At 39.5% G+C, this 13,213-nt stretch overlaps 1 protein-coding gene across 3 annotated transcripts in view; it reads left to right on the top strand.

The window, feature by feature from the left end:
* Positions 1-13,213, top strand: part of ATXN7 (ataxin 7) — an 86,708-nt gene that overhangs the window by 36,474 nt on the left and 37,021 nt on the right. The window lies entirely within an intron of this gene.

The raw sequence follows: 13,213 nt of genomic DNA, 5'->3' as shown, positions 1-13,213 counted from the left end.
GGCTTCGGTTTATAACAAATACAATTTTGGGATTTAGGATAGTGTCATGGTTTGACACTGGCCCAATGCCAGGCACCCATGACAGTCACTCACTCACCCTCCCCTGTCACAGCTGGGCAGAGGAGAGAAAAATTTAATGAACCCTTGATGAGTTCAGATAAGGACCAGGAGAAAACACTCTAAGGGCAAAACAGGCTCAACTTAGAGAGACAAAGTGAATTTATTACTAACAAAGTCACAGGAGGATAATGAGAAGTAAAATAAGTCCTTAAAACACTTTTTCTCCCCCCAGCCATTCCTCTTTCTCACCAACAGCACAGGGGGACAGAGCATGGGGGTTTGGTCAGTTCATCACTGAGGTTTTCTTTTGCTGCTCCAGGAGAGGAGTCCTTCCCCTGTGAGGCCGTGGGGTCCCTCCCATGGGGGGCAGTTCCCTGTGAACTTCTCCAGTGTGGCTCCACTCTCACCAGCAGCAGCCCCACAGCACCTGCAGCAATGTGAATTCCCCCAGGGGCACACAGCCCTCCCCAAACAGCTGCAGTGTGGGTCACCCTTCCACGGGGTGCAGTCCTGCAAGGACAGGCTGCTCCAGACTGGCAGCAGGGCCCTCTCTCCGCCTGGGGTCTCCCACTGGATCCCAGCCTCCTCCAGGCACCCACCCACTCCAGCATGGGCAGCTCCCCCTCGGGCTGGGGCTGGATCTCTGTGTCCCCATGGATCCCCAGGGGCTGTGGGTGGATCTCTGCATCCCTGTGGATCCCCAGGGGCTGCAGGGGCTCAGCTGCCCCACCATGGTCTCACCGTGGCTGCAGAGGAATCTCAGCTCTGGCTCCTGGAGCACCTCCTGCCCCTCCTTCACTGCCTGTGGTGTCTCCATGTTGTTCCCTCACATGTTCTCACCTCCTCCTCTCCTCTGGCTAGGAAAAAACTGTGTCCCACTTTGTTTTGATTTTCTTCTCCAATCTGTTATCACAGAGGTGTTACCAGCCTCTGTCACTGGCCCAGTTTTGGCCAGCAGCATGTCCATCCTCAGAGCATCAGGGACTGGCTCTGCTGGGCATGGTGGCAGCTTCCAGCAGCTTCTCACAGAGGCCACCTCTGTGGCCCCCCAGTACCAAAAAGCAGGCTGTGCAAAACCAACACAGATATTCAGATACTTTGGTTTTTTTTAAACATAGAGTCTGTGTTTGAAGGTGTCTGTTCTGCTCAGCTAAGAGAGATGGCAGTCGTCCTTCTCTCACTGGTACTAAATAAAAGTATTTGAGAGGAAAGGCCTAAATTAATTTTCTGATAGGCGGCATTTGCATCATAGAAGTACTTAAAGATGAATTCCCAAAAGCAAATTTGTTTTTCATTTCTGTGAAGTTGTGTTAATCAAATCAACTGTCTAGAAATCCTGCTTTTTAAGGAACTTCTGTTCCATGTTGTAGTTTGTAATTTATAGAGGAGAGGTTTTGAGCCAAATTCAATAGATCTGTGTTACCTACCAAAGGCAGTGTAATATGTGCTTATAATTCTTGTCCTAAATACAGGGCTGGGGCTTTTTGTGGCCAAGTGATTGAGGGAAGACTTCTTCTACCAATTGTGTTGTGAGATTTTAGGGGAAATATCAATGTCTGAGCTGTGCCTGATACAGTTTGATTCTGGTTTGTATCTGGGCTGGACAGAGCCCTCTCCTTGTGTGATATGTCTTCTGCAGAACCTGCTTTAACAGCAGCTGACTGTGCCTGGCTCTTTCAGCACCACTGTTTCTGTGGGGTGTTTGGAGAAGTCCTAAATGCATCAGTCCTTGTTTGGGAAGTTTCCTTTTGGTTCATCCTGACTCCCACCTTGTGCCCTGAAATGTAGGGACACTGACCACTGTGTCATTTGCTGGAATAAAACTTATAAGTTCCTTTTCTTGTTTTTATGGCCTGAATTTAATGATCTGAAGTGTTAGCTTGATATTTTGGAGATAAGAATACTATTTTTATCCTCAGAGTAGAGCACAGGAGTAAAATCTTCACTGTGCTGTCAACATGTCTCATCTGAGGCTTGTTTACAACTGCTTGGGATGCAAAAAGGGTTCTCTGTGCAACAGTGCAATTCTGTTCTCCTGCTGACACCATCCAAAATTCTCATGGATAGCCACAACAATGTGAAGAAAGGGCCCTGTCCCAGGAAAGGGCAAAAATCACAGCCTGGCTAGATGGTGCTCTTCCTTATGAAATAGGAAGACATGATGGTAAGGTGCAGCATCAGCAGTTTTATTTATAATTTAATCCCCTCAGGACTTTTCCTGCACTTGGTGAGCGAGGCCGTGCAGGGAGCGTGGCGTCGTTTGTCACCGCCGTGCCCGGGGTGATGCCACTGACTCACGGGAGCATTTGGGGTGTCCCCACTGTTATGGTGGCCTGGCAGTGCTCCTTCTTGGACTCCTTTGGCACTTTTCCCCACGTGCTCCACGCTGTTGCTGGAAGCAAAAGCTTTTGAGCCATTTCCAAACCCAAAGCAGTGCATTGTGGGCCAGGCTGGGAGGACTGGATCAACAAGTTTGGCAGCAGCAGCTTTGGCTTCCTGCCTACCCTGGATAGGCACCAGTAGAGATTGCCTCAGTCTCCCAGTGAGTCTGAGCTGAGGATCCCAGCCTAGGTCCTGAAAATCGTGTGTGCACAACTGCTGTGCCTGGCAGAGGAGCTGCCTCTGTTGTAAACCGTGGTTTTGTTATCCTGGATATGTTTGCAGTGGTTATCTTTTATCTGCTTCAGGAAGGTGGATGTTCTATTTGTTTTCAGTGTACTGGAGGGTGGTAAACTCTACAAATTTGTTAAAATATCAAAGGATCCTGTTTACCTTTCAGTTTTCTGTTGTCTATTTAATCTTAGTGTTTTCATCCTGAGTCATCCGGGGCAGTTAAATGGTGCTCTGAAGTGTCTTTTTCTGGGTGTTTTTGAAATACCAACTCTGTGTTCTTTGTTGTGCCTTTTCCTTAATACTGACCCCATGTGTCTTCTGTGATTTTCCCTTTGCAAATAGGCTCAATCTTGTAACACAGTGCATCAGGAGCACCTCTTGAGGTCTGGGGGTTTCCTGGGGGAGCAGGACACCACTTGCCTGTGTCTCATTGCACAGTCATGCTCTGAATATGTCTAATCTTAAAACCAATAAACCTGATTATATAAGAAGCACAACAGTCATCCTTATGCAGATTCATGTCCTTTTTGACATGAGATGTCTAGAAATTAAAGCTGATGCCTATTTCACTACTTTTTTCTTAGAGTAGAGCATTTTGCTCCCTAGCTGGCCTAAGAAAGGGAGAAAAATTCTTTTTTTCACCTCCCAATGTGTGTTTAGGTCCATTCATACATATCCAATACTTTCTTCCCAAGTGTGATGAGTACTGTTGTCTGCAGAGAGACCAGAGGAGGGAAGTAGTCTTAGAAGTATCTGTCAAAAATGTCAGTTGGACCAAACCAACCAAATCAAAACATTAAGTAGTCTGAGCAAATTCTTTTCTCCTTTCCTTTTATTGTGTTCTGCTGAAGGTGTTACTTTCTGTGTACATCACAAGTGGTTCTGGTTATGTTAAAGAGGCCCAGACCATGAAAGAGCAGAAAAACTACTTTAAAACAGTTCAGTCCTTTCAGATCTTCTGCATGTATATAATGATCTAAATGATCTTAATTTTTTAATACATCTTAATTTAAAAATACTACAAGATGCAGTCCTTCCCAACCCCTTTCTGTTGGAGAGTGAAATTGGTGATTTCAGTAGTGGAGAGCTAGTGCCAGATATGGAAGAATAATACCTCATGCAGATTTGTTCACCCAGTGGTTTCAAAGTCTTTTTTTTTTTCCTTTTTCTTTCTCTGTAACACATATATCATGTATTTTGTGTGTAATGTTTGGAGATGGAATTTTGGAAGATTTTGTGGAGACAGGCTCCAAAAATAAAACAAGTATCTCCTAACAATGAAGAAATACATTTTGGAATATGGATAGCAATGGGTTTAATCTAAAGGGGAGGTGACATGCAAAGGCAAAATGTAAATTTCTTCTTTAAAACAATTCAAAATTCCATAACAATAAAAAAAGCACTTCCACAAAGATTTTTTAGGCTGAACTGTGTTTGTGTTATATCACAAATAACCAGCAGTGAAATTACTGACCTTATTCTTTGAATGTGTAGCCTGATTTTTCTTCCCTGCTTACCTATTTAATTCATATAACTGTGTGTCAGAGGGCAGCTAGCACAGATTTAAAGCCTAACCCTTCTGCACAGGTGGGTCCCCTCTTGGAAGGAAATCTCTGATGGCAGTAGCTCTGTATGTGCTGGAATATATCAACTGTAAGATGTAAAGACTCAGGGTTTACCAGTTCCTCAGCTAGAGAATTGAAATAGTCATATTTCTTTGTCTAAAACTATGCAATAGCCAAGTTCAAAATACTGTAACTACATGTGTGTTCAAATATATAACAAGTTAGCTCTTTTACTGCACTGCAACAACAAAAACACTGTTATATTTTACACTTCTGATCTTATTAACTATCACAGTGCTGTTGGAGTTTTTTTGTTATAGTACATTTATATGCCTGTTGCTGTGCAACTTACATTATTTTTATTTTTTTTATTGTATCAAATCAAGTCCCAGTAAATCTGCAAAGCAAAGGAAGTAAATTTTACTGAAAAAACTAATAGTGCCTGCCAAATTGAGAGGAGTGAGGAAGTGTAAGCTGGTATGTGAAAATCAACAGGCATCAGTTTCCTTATGGCTATATGAGGCACGATTGAAACAGTCTTATTTTTGAGGTGGATGTTCCAGTGCATGGAGAAAATGGGAGTGGCAGGGGTGGGGTGGTTTTAGGTGGTTGGCTTGCCTAATAAAAGAAAATATTGATATACAATTCAGTTGACAGGTCCTGTGTGTTGTTTTCCTTACTTTTTTCTTTTTTTTAAATATGCTGATTTGCTCCCTCAGGTATCAGGTGCATGATGTTAAAAGTGGACAGAGTATTTTTTGCATGAAGATGTGTTGTCTTTGCACAATTAAGGAATTAACACCTTGCTGCTGTCACACAGGAGTTGGGGCTGTGACCAGCAGGGAAGAGAGGGAAGAGGTGGAAAGATGAGCACTGTGCATGTCCCAGGTAGCAGGGAAAAAGGTGAACTTTATGTTTGCTAAATTTTGGGGTGTTCTATCACAAGAGATGTAGCAGTTGTGTTCCTCCAGCTCCCACCAGTAAGAAAATGTGTAAATGGCAGTGGCTGTCACTGCTGTGCTCAGTCACTTACTGAGTTACAGGCAGCACCAGTCACAGGGCTGGATGGGGACAGGCACACTGGAAAGTGGCAGAAGTGCCACACTTGTGCCAGGCTTGTTTTCCATTAAAAGCATGCCTAGGTAGGAGATGGGAGGGGCTGAGGAGCCTGGAACATGTTCACCACTTGCAGTCACGTCGTATCAAAATACTTCTGCAGCTTTATGTAAACTGTGAGTTTAGGTTTAAATAAAACAAACTTCCTTTTTCCTACTCCAGAAGTACAGCTGCTGCAGAGTACACGGAGTGCTGTGTGTGAAACAGGAGAAAAATACCAAACCTGTTGATGTTAGAACAATTCATAATTGCAGTGTGCTTCAGGCTGTGACTTAAGATACATTTTAGAATATTCTATGGGTGATTTATTTCAGTTTAATTGAGGCTTTGTTTGACTAGTGGCTTATCCAGAACTTTTCTCCCCCCTCATGGTAGGTTTTCTGCATAATAATTGAAGTGTTTTTGTGTACACTTTCATATTAGCTTAGTCCAGATTTTAATTTTACTGTTCAAATTATAGGGTTTTTATTCCCTGAATTCAGTTTCATTTTTGTGTCATAATTGCAAAACTCAATTCATTTTTGAGGGTTCCTTAAAGCTATTTTAGAATTGTTTGGGTTTTTTTACAGAAAAATATAAATAATAGTTTGTTGGCTTTCCCAAAATACAGCAGTGGCACTATGAGATCATGCCAACTAAAAATAATGCATGACTTTGAATGAAGATATCTTACATGACAAATTATGTGTTCAACATTTGTGTAATATACAAATTGGTTGGAGAAATTAAAAATATCTTTAGGCCTGAAAACTCATTAAAAAGCAAATGGGAATGGTTTTTGCAGATGACTGACTTCATTCAAGTTGCTGATGAAAAATTGATGTAACAGGATACGATGTGAGTGGGGAGACTTATAAAGCTTTTCAGATTAAAATATGCTACTTGTGTTTCATTGAGAAATTTACTCATCAGTCTTTCTGCAGACAATCTTCTGTAAGCTTCTTCACTGAAATTATTTATTATTCTGTACAATCAACTTAGAAAACCTGTTTAATAGCTTGAATGAGGAATTTGACATGCGCTTTGTGTTCGATTTTTTCAAAGAAATTGTGTGCAGATTAATTCATATACAAAGAATTTAACTGAATACTTAGATGTCTACTTTAATATGCTTTATATATAATTACAGGAACATTGAAATCTTGGGAGCCTAAAATTAGAACTCCCAGCTGTGCAGTAGGCTGCAGGTGCACGTGTGCATGACACACTTCTCTTTGGTATCTGTTGCTCAGTTTTTATCCTTGGGTAAAAGACACAGACATTTCCCAGAACTGTTAAATTTTAGAGAGCTAAAATTTAGTGTTTCAATCTGCATCCTGGCAGAGAGAGAGGGAGGAAGGGCTCTGGGGGAATGGCTGTGCCTGCAGCCTTGCACAAGGATGGCTGTTTGGATCTGTGTGTGCACAGAGGAGTGTTGCTCCTGCAGCAAACTTTCTGCTGGAGGTGAAGCTCAAGGGGATGGGGATTTGGGAATGCAACACAGCTGCACCTCTGGAAAAGAGGTAGGTCATCCTTTGCCCCTTCAGCAGGGCAATCTGAATTTGGGAAAAGCAAAGTAAAATCTAGAGAGCTGTAGCTTTGGAAAGGCACGCTGACCTGAGTTTTGAAAGGACACCTGACAGAGAGGACACCCCTTTTAGAGATGAACCAAGTGTTCTAACAGTAGAGATTTATGACAGTGATCAAATCTTGTAATGCGGCTCCTGTGCCTAGTTAAACCAGATTGTGGGCTTTTTTGGTCTTGCACTGAAAATCATTTCCCTGAGCCAAAACTTTGAGGTTTGAGGATTCAATAAAATGCTGGGTAATTGCTGTATTTGCTGAAGTGGAAAACACAGTCAAAACAGTTAATCAAGTCTTCAGCTGTTCCTTCCTTCAGCTGATCAATCAGCAACTACTCAGTGAAACAGAGTTCATGCACTTGTGCTCAGAACCCAAGGAGAGCTCTGCCTTTCAAATGTCCCCTCAAGCAGCTGGACTTCCAAAGCTGTATGTGCAGGAAATGTAAGTTATTTAATGTACAGAGTGGAGTTGGCAAGGAATTTTAAAGATGAGTAATGTTGAAGAAAATACTTCAGCAGTGCTTCCCTCTGAACCTAAATGAAACAGCTCAATGAAACAGCTCAGATATGGGAATGTGCATTTGGTTTGTTTTATTTTGTATTAAAAGGCTGTTTTGTATCTGAGGCAACATGAGCATAAACCTTATGGGAGAGATTTTTTTTTTTAAAGTGTTTCTGGGTGTAGATTTGATCATTTCATATTTTGTTCGTTTGGTTATATGTATGTTCTCTGCAGGCACAAATTGGTTAGGCCTGCACATATGGTTCATAAAATACTTGTGTTCTATTAATACCTAAGTGTTCATTACTTGAAATTTTGCAGAATACCCTGAAGTATGTTTTGCTAGAATCTCTTACTTTGGTTCCAAACTTGTGTAAACCAGAGCACTCTAATTTCTGTATGGGTTTAGTTATTTTGTTCACAATATGTGTTTAGAAATATTCTTCTTTTGTTATCATCTTGCATGGTACACAGTAAAAAAAGTGCAGTAGTTTAATTTTACATCAGCATTGATAAGTATACAAAACCACATCTGTTCATGAATGATAAGCACTTGAGTGTTTCTCCAAAATAGTTTGGAAGATATTGTTTAGAAAATAATGGTTTATCTGCAGAAAGTGAAGTATCTGTGTATAAAAAGGAAGTTTTGAGTACCTAACTTGGATCACTTTAATTTTTTAAATGAAACATTCATATCAGTTAAAATGAGGACCTGTATTACTTTAAATAGATGAGAGCTTTACTTAAGATAACCAGGTGAGTTAAGATACATTCCAGTGCTGTTTGCAGCTGCCTCAGTTTGCAGCCAAGATTCTCCTTCTGCCTGAAGAATACTTGTATTGACACTTAATGTCAGTAATAGATTCAGCAGTGAATCTATTGCTTACCTGCTGTGCAGATTTCTTGGCAGAAGTTTCATTTTTTGGGCTGACTCCAAGTCTGGTGGTAAAAGAGCTGAGCTTTCTCTCTGAAATTTGCCTGGTTTTGGTTCAGCCTGTTTCATGTGGTCCTCAGTGCTGGTTAGTTGCCTTTCTTCTCCCTCCTCGTGCCTCTTCCTCAGATCACAAGCTCTTAAAAATAGTAATTTGGGAGGTTTTGTCTGCTTTCACATACTAAATGACATGTTCACCACAGCCATAAAGGATAAAAAAATGTAAATATTTTTATTACTTTATCAGGATCTGACAGTACCTGAGACACGTGTTACAAGCAAATTATGGGAGTTATCACAAAATTTCTTTTCCTGCAATATGTCAACTACTTTGTTACTACAACTGTGGTGTTTTTTACCCTTTTCAAAAATTTCTCAGATGTCAGTGGAGATTTGTGTTGTCTTAAATAAAAATTCTACTGTGAGTGTCCTGTAGAGAAAGAGATCTAGTTAAGTTAAAACAAGGTGTACTGGAATATTTTTTACCTTAGTGTGATCAAGACTAATTACCTCCTAATGAGAAGACAAAACCCAGCTAGTGCAGAGCAAATGTATTCAAGATAGATGTTGGTGGACATAATTTAAACTTGGTCTGTGAAGTAAATAGTTCAAACAATCCAGATTTTGGCAACATTTCAAAATAATGGGATCTATTTACAATTTCCTTATATAGTACTTGAAACAATTCCCTGATGTCTTAATGTAAAACCTAGTAAATTGATAAAAGTTGGCGCATTTACTTAAGGTGGATTTGGATCAGACTCCACTAAAAACAAACTCTGTATTTGGGAGTTATATCTGAGCTGTCAGTATAAATTTAATAGTGTAGGGCATTATGATTTTAATGCATCTAATATTAACTGTAGTGATTAAACTTTTTCTGGAAGTATAACCAGGTTGGTGTAGTGCTGAAGGCACGTTATGCTGGTCTGTGGAATCTTTGTAGCCAAAACATTTTACTGTTCACATCAGGCATCAGCCTACAGTGTCCATTGTCAAATTACACTTAGTGGTGAGTAGTATGTACATCTTTGTACATCTTTGTTGTAAATCAGGCTTGGACTTTAAAACTAATCTTAATAAGCAGATGTTTATGCTGAGAATGGATATGGGAGAATGAGCATTAGCAATGCTCTGGCTTAAAAACATTTCTGCAGAACTTTTACATACTCCTTTTGCCTTTTTTAATCAAGCTTTCTATTCTTTTGTCATAACCTTGATAGTTTGTTCTTTGCCCTTTCACCTCTTGGTAGTTTTGCTTTCTCTTCCTCTCATTCAGTTTTCATTCTCCACCTTCTTTGAATTGCAGTAAGCAGACTTCTGGCAAATAGGAAACTGCTGTTGTGGTCTCTGCACACAGGCTGCCTTTACTCTTTTCCTCCAGCAGTTGCTGTCCTGGAGAGGATCTTAACCTCACTTTTTTTGATTATATTTAATTTCATTTCTAGAGGGGATGTTGTCTTATTAGATACTAGGATAGATGGACTGTGCAATGGTCCCAGTCTGAAAAGATACAAGATTTATAGGAAATTTGATACATTTGGGGAGTTAGAAAAGAAAAATCCAATTAAAATAGATAGCTGTGGTAGTCACTGAAATCTAATGGGTAATTAAATGCAAGCTGCTGGCCTGTTCTCTGAGGTAGTTTTAGCCTGTTTTATCTGTTCTGTTTTGTGTGATATTAAGTAATAGAAATGAGGGATTGAGAGTATGCAGGCACAGTTAGTTTTAATGAGCATGAGTTTCTTCAGTGTAGCTGTCCTGAAAGAGAATGCTAGAAATACTAAGAAATTATTCAATCATTTGTGTGTTTCCACAATGTGTTTCAGAGAAGAAAAGATGGCAGATCAGTGTAAGAAAACTTTCCAGATGAGGCATGCTGAGCTCCATTTTACTTGATGTACAGTGTGCCAAATTATCCATTATTGCTTTTTCTTTTTTTGTTAGAAAATGATGCTACATTGACCTTTTCCAATTAAGAAGCATTTTCCTTATTACATGCTCAGCAACTGATGCAGTTATCTCAGAATTGTGTATGGCATGGGCTTGTTCTGGTCTTGGTAAAGAGTGCAGTAATGCATCATTTAAAGTTGTTTTTCTAAAAATTCAGTTACATTTGAAAGGAGAAGTGAATTCTGGAGATCAGTGTCCAGAGGCTTCCTATTATGGAGGTAAATGAAGTTGTTCTTCTTTCTGGTGTTAATAGAATTAATGTAACTAACAGCTCTTATAATAGTGTCTATATATTGATACAATGAGTACTGTATTTATTGGAAAATACATTGAAAGTTTGAGGTCTTGATTTAAATTTTTAGTTTGACCTTGAAAAATATTCCCAGATGGAGAGAGTTAAATGAGCCCAGCATTGAAAGAGGAACAAATGAATCACAGTTGCCAGGCTCTTCCTTGAGAGGCACAGGCTTTACAAGGTGAAGTATTTCAAAAAGTAATCTTCAAATCCAGAGTAATAGTGCATTGAGATGACACTGGTGAAATACCAGAAACTTCATTAGACTTCTAAATAGAGAATGTGCATGTCATGAAGTGGCTCAGGTGTAAAGTATTAGATGTTAGAATACCAACTGCATAATAGATGTGAACTTCCATAAGTTCAGCTTCCATAAGTAGCTGACAGGGGACAGAAAAATTGGGCATCCATCACCTACTCCTGGTACATACTTACTGTGTAAGTTTTGTTGAACTTTTCTGTATGTTGTTCTCTAAAATTTTCATGGTCTAATCTGTCACTTCCTAACAGTGCCACATAGCTGTTAGTCCTTTTGGAACACAGAAAGAGAAGTAAGATTTGCCTAAATCCTGCTCTTGCCCTGCTCAGCTAATAGCATGGGACACATTAAAGATGTGAGAGCTTACCTGCCTGAAATTGAGGCTCCTGGATTGGGAGGTGGGGGCTTAGGTCTCTTCCAGTAGCCTTAAATAATCTTGGTTGGGTCAAACTCCTTACAGTTTCAAAGCCATTGTTAAATTACTTTTAGGCCCCTTACCTTTGCAACTCTCTCACTGGTTGCTATTCTGATATCAGTGCTGTAGGAGACCATTGTGGGGTACAAGATCTTTTGTATTGATTTGTATGAAGTGGCTGGAGTTTGTGCATGACTTCCTTTGAAATCAGGTTGTGATTTGGTGTGTGCAGCAAATTCTTTTCTATGTGTCAAGTGGCTTTACTCTTAGAATGGTCCTTTGTGAGTTTGTGTATTTCCTGGTATTCTGTCATTGCTTTCTGTCACCTGGAGCTAAGATTTTAAAACTGAAGGTGTTTCACAGTGTAAAGGACCTTTGTAAATTATTCAGATTTCTTGGGATCCTCAAACTGAACTAGGAAAACACCTTTTTTTTTTACATCAATTTCTGTCAATTTGTCTCAGTTACCATTTAAAATTACAGTTTTGTATTGCCAGCAAATATTCATGGAAGGTTTCTTAGAGTGATGGCACATGGATGTGGTGTCTCTGACTGGTCTGAAGGAGTGCTTTGTCTCGCACTGTTAACAATTCTTGCACTGTTAACAATTCCCCCTGCATTCAGTAAAGCTGGTGTGAAGTCTGAGAATCCAGCACAGTGTGAAAGGCACAGCTATGGGAGCAGGTTCCAGGGTGTGGATTTACAGTTGTCAGGGCATCACCCAGCAGCAGCCTCTGTGGGCTGTTAACAATGTAAATATCAGGCAGTGCGTGCTGTCACTGTCCCATTCATCTCAGCTCTTGGTGAAAGTGACCCTGGAGTATTTGCTTGTGTGTATAAACTTTGATACATGGGCATACCCAAAGGGAATGCTCCTGCATGAAATATTAGCAATGACATTTAAGCCTATACTTCTTTTCATACATAGCTTGATATTACATCACAGAAAGTAGATATTGAAAAATAGAAGCTTATTATTCCTATCTGTATTTTCCCTTCCTCAGCATATATTTACTAATTTTTCCTGGCTTGCAGTAGTTGGGTGTGTCACAAGTTTTCATGCTTTATTCAACAAATATCATATAAATAAATAAGCAAGAGTTGCTACTTAAAGTGCAAACAAGACGATTTGTTAATTTGATGTAACCTCAGCTGTGAAAAGGTGTCTGTGATTTAGGTGAGGGTAACTGTGATCTCAGCCAAGTTAGATGTCTTTGGTCATTGCATTTGCATCCAACTGCAAAATCCAGTTGGGGCTGTTATTGCAGGTGTCATGATTAATTTTGTGTAGCACTAGTAAGATGTGTGGAAAATGTGGGATAAACCTTATGTCTTCTAAATAAAAGTATTGAATTTTTTTATGCTGAAGATACATACTAATTCTGGAAGTAGTTTTAGTGTGGATATATTCTCTGTCTGTGAGAAACAAAGTGGACAGGGCTGATGGTGTCTTTCTCTGAGCAGTTACCTTGAATCATGGCACACTAAATGTGAAGCACACTCTATTTCATAATTGCTGTTCTGTTAATGAACAAAGCAGTGGATGTTGCTAAAAGTATACACAGGCAAATTAGTAGCTGTAAAACAAAACTCTGGGGTCAGTTCTAGCACAAGAGTAAACAAGTTTAACTTATTTTCTGTTTCTATTAAGATAAATCTATTACTTGAGGGTTTTTATAAGAAAATAAGTTTGCTTATATCAGTTTTTAACCTTTATATAGTGTTACAGATCCATAGCCACATATTATGTTTGCAGGTTCCATTTTTTGTCTTTTAATGATTTAATAACATTTTTAGTTATATAAATGTAATATACCTTTAAGTTTTGTAGTGAATGCTGAATTTATTGCTCCAGTAGTCTCTGAATGCAGTTATAACTGTTAAATATATTCTTAACAAACTGTATTCTTCAAAGTAAAATTGAAGAATACAGAATACAGAA

The sequence above is a fragment of the Zonotrichia leucophrys genome, chromosome 12 (genome assembly GCF_028769735.1).
Source record: "Zonotrichia leucophrys gambelii isolate GWCS_2022_RI chromosome 12, RI_Zleu_2.0, whole genome shotgun sequence".
NCBI lineage: Eukaryota > Metazoa > Chordata > Aves > Passeriformes > Passerellidae > Zonotrichia > Zonotrichia leucophrys.
Note: the sequence above shows the minus strand (reverse complement) of the source record. Positions and strands in the feature narration are given on the sequence as shown.